Source organism: Lepidothrix coronata, unplaced genomic scaffold (assembly GCF_001604755.1).
Source record: "Lepidothrix coronata isolate B3197 unplaced genomic scaffold, Lepidothrix_coronata-1.0 Scaffold111, whole genome shotgun sequence".
NCBI classification, from domain to species: Eukaryota; Metazoa; Chordata; class Aves; order Passeriformes; family Pipridae; genus Lepidothrix; species Lepidothrix coronata.
In genome coordinates this window covers 660,968-665,385 of record NW_016690291.1, presented here as the reverse complement: position 1 = coordinate 665,385, position 4,418 = coordinate 660,968, and positions in this window count along the sequence as shown.

Below are 4,418 nucleotides of genomic sequence, written 5' to 3'. Positions count from 1 at the left end.
ATTTAAAAGCTCCACATCTCACACCAGGGCAGACATGTGATTGATATACATTGTTGGTGGAACTGTTCATATCCCTGAGATTCTACCTCAGTCAGAAAAAAACATAAAAGATTAATTCAAAGCTTCATGATGCTTTTGGAGAGAAATAGGGCTTTATTCAAGCCCCAAGATGAAAGGTTAAGGGTGCAAAATCAGGATGATCAGAAAGAAAGGTGCTCCAGGTGTCCAGGCTACATATATTGTCATTTGAAATACAACAAAGAAATGTGTGTTATAATACACATCCCCAAACTTAATTTTCTTCTTAAATTATTTTAGTTTTTCCTCCTCAAATCACCCAAGCTCATTAAAAATTAACATCATCACCTAAATATATATTGTTAAATAAATTTATATTGTTTGTTTGATGAAAATTCACTGCTAATCCACTGGTAACTCAGAATATTGTTAATGACAACTGCGATGACAACAGTTTAAAAATTCCCATATTTCATTTAGACTACAAACTATAAAGTAATTGCATACTCATTCTTTGTCAGGTTTTGGCCTATTACTTTACTTGATCATTTTTTACTGAATTAAATCTACTTCTAAATATGTGAAACCAAATGGTGTAAACAGTTTTCTATGTCTATACTTGAGAAAAAGGGAGGGAAGAGCTCTATGACATTTTTGGAGCTGGCAGTCAGAGAGAGTCTTTTTTTTTGCTGTCATTTTGTTGCAGTTTAACTAGAAAACCATTTTTGGTAATCAGTTTCAGTTTAAAGAAGAAATAGCACAGTTCCAGTTTTGGTTCCTTTGCCCTGTTCTTAAGTTACCCTGACTAAGTAGTTGCAGCATACATGGTCAACTGTGTTTGCAAATGCGAACTTTGCAAGTGCAAACTAGACCTTTATGAATGTGAAAGGGTTTTTTTAGAATATAGTATAAGGTTGCATTCCCTACATGCAAGTATCTTCAAAAGCACCAAAAATCATTACCTACATATGGTGACGTAGGAAATAGACATGTGCTTCCCGCAGGCTGAGAAAAGGTGGAAATCAGGCTGAATGAGGTGGAATTCTGGACTAACAGAAAAAGGAATAGCATGTGTGAGAGCCTGCAACCTTTTTGCCATCAGGCATCAGGAATGCAGGGTCATTAGATACCGAGTCATCTGTGCTATCGCCTTCGGGTGCTTGATGGAAACAACACATTTCTCAGAGCAATTGACAGGAGCTGTGTCCTCTGTTACCAATACAAGCCATTCTTTTAACTGTTATTCTGCTTTTTCTTCCTGTGCTTATACAACAATACACATTCTATTTTTGTGTTTCATATCAATTTTTCTATTTCAAGTCTCTGGTGCTGGTATGCATACGCGCTTCTCTTCTTCAAGGTGGAAATTGCTATTACGTCTGTTTGAATGAGGAAAGTGTCCTTTTTGAAAAGAAAAGCAAAATTGTTGCCAGAAAAGTGGAAAGTGCATTTAAAAAAAAAAAACCACATATTTGTATTATTATGTTGATTTTGCCACTCATCTCTGGAGCATAGTAGAAAGCAACTGTTATTTTTAATTGCACTACAGACTTGCAAATAAGATCTAAACTGTTTCTTCTTCAGCAATATCATCTCTAATGTCTTTACCAGATAGTGTTTTCTTCTGCACTGCTTGATGACTGTGCCTTGAGTGAAACTCAGTGATTAATGAGGCTGACTAGACGGACAAGTGAGTGGAAATGGTAAATAATCACTTGTTTTTATACATGTAAAAACCGGTTCCTACTCAAGTTGGAAATCCTTGCTTTTGGAAGGGCGTTCTTCTATCTTGCTTCCTGCTAACCTAATGTCACTTAAGGAGCAACAGTTTTAAATGCTTGTTGATTGCAGCGATGCAAATGTCTCTGGCCCAGACACTGCAGTGAACAAGACTTTCCACACAGGAATATGGTTAAGCTGAAGGCCACAACTTTTATAAACTACATTGCCTAATAAAACAGGGAAGAACCGCTAGCCAGCTGTTCCCCACAAACTACGCAGTAAAACCGGACCAGTGAGGCTCACCAAGCACAAGATTATGGAGGCCAAGCTAAATGTTTAAGAGAAAGCTAACCACATCCTCCCTTCAGCAAAAGTGACCAAGGTATGTGGTCCCAAAGAAACTGTCTCCTCCTACATTGTCTGTGGTGGGGAGGGGAGAGAAGAGTAATATGAGTAGTAGTTTTTTAATTTGTGTAAGGTGCTACCTTTTTCCCTGTATTGTGGAAAGGGAAATAGCTAACTAACACCTGGCTGGTATTTAAGACATGAGCACTAATTCTGCCCACAGCTAACATGAAAAAAAATACATTGGAAACCTTCTCTTCAGCTGTGTGAATGGACAAACAAGTTCTCTGGTCTTTCCACTAGCTGAATCTACTAATAAAGCCACACCACATTTCCAGTGTGGTAAAACTCTTTTTCTCACTAAAGCACACTATGAAGCTCAGAGTAGAAAGTCCAGCAACAGCCAGGCTAACAACAACAACAGTTGGAGAAAGAGAAGGGGTCAAAAATATCTTCAGAACAAGAATAAATTTATAAAAGAAGTACATCTAACTTCTAATTATAGGGTCATGCAAATTTGAAATTTCCCTCCTGAACACAGAGGATCATTGGGAACTCCTGTTTCTTGTCTCCAAACCACAATGCTTGTTGTAATAATGGAGAAAGCTGTCCTTCTCAGTCTTGACCTGTTATCAGTTCAATAAAAAGCCATTTTTTTTCCTTTTATAACAACATGGAAAATAATTCTAAAATTTTTTTTTAGCGTGTAGTACTGCAGGTTTGGAAAAACTCACATGAATCAGTGGTATCTTATCGAATACCTGAATGAAAACACCAAGTTCCATCACACAAGCAGGAAAGTTATTTACCCTCACCAGTCTTCCTGGAAGTTTTTTTCTAGAGCCTGGTGGTTTAACTCCATATGGTGGGTTGACCCCATTTGCTGGTTTGGCTGAGGTAGAATTAATTTTCTTCACAGTGGCTAGTATGGGGCTGTGTTTTGGGTTTGTGCTGAACACAGTGATGATAAAAGAGATGCTTTTGTTATTGCTTAGCAGGGCTTACACAGAGCCAAGACCTTTTCTGTTTTTTGTTCTGCCATGCTGGCAAGGAAGCTGGGAGAAGATACAGCCAGGACAGGTAACCCAAACTGACTGAAGGGATATTCCATACCATACAACATCATGCTCAGTATATAAAATGGGGAGAAGAAGGAGGGAAGAGGAGACATTTGGATTGATGATGTTTGCCTTCCCAGGTAACTGTTACATATGACGGGGCTCTGCTTTCCCAGAGATGGCTGAACACCTGCCTGCCCATGGGAAGCAGTGAATTAATTCCTTTTTCTGCTTTGCTTGTGTGCGTGGCTTTTACTTTCCCTACTAAGCTGTCTTTATCTCAGTCCACAAGTTTTCCAGCTTTTACCCTTCTGATTCTCTTCCCAGTCCTGCTGGTGGGGCAGTAAGCAAGCGGCTGCATGGGGCTTGGTTGCTGGCTGGGGTGAAATCACAACACTCCACCTGACGGATTGGTTCCCACTCAGGCACTTGCTCACTCTCCCTCAGCAGGATCAAGGAGAGAATCAGAAGGACAAAACCAAGAAACGAAGATTGAAATAATGACAGTTTAATAAGTGAAACAAAGCTACACACAAAAAAAAAAGAAAAAAAAAAAAAAAAAAAAAAAAAGAGGGAATTAATTCACTACTTTCCATCGGCAGGTAGATGTTTAGACACTTCCTGGAAGACAGAGCATCAGCATGCCTGCTTGGGAAGGCAAATACAATAACCTCAAATTTTCCTCTTCTTCTTTCCCATCTTTTATTACTGAGCAAACAATTGCATCTGCTTTTTTCACAAATAAATCATGTTTCCAATAGATCTAGTAGCCATCTCATTCTCCTTTTAAGCTGTTAGATAGAATGTTTTATCTTCTTTTAAACATCTGGTTACTAGTTTCCAAGCCTATGACGTTGTGCTTTTTATGGCTGAATCTTACCTCGCATCAAGGGTTTCAGGTCACAGTTATACAGTTCTTTTGGCCCAGTATCTTGAGCCTCTGCTATAGCTTCTAAAAATCCTCTTACCAGTTAATCAGACTCATCCTGGCTTTTGTGGGCAGCTCATTAAGAAATGCATTGCACAATATTGCACCTGAAGCTTATTGTTTAGTTAGCCAATCCCCTGCAACCTGATACTTCTTTCAATAACATCCATCATGGTTTTCTCTTTAGCTAGTTCTCCCATCTTCACCTTATCTACTGATTTCCACCTTTCTGACTTAATCTGTAGCTCCTGTCTATGAACAGGATGATATCCACCTGAAGTGGGTTGACCCTCACTGGGCACCAGATACCCACCAAAGCCACTCTATCACTCTCTTCCTTAGCTGGA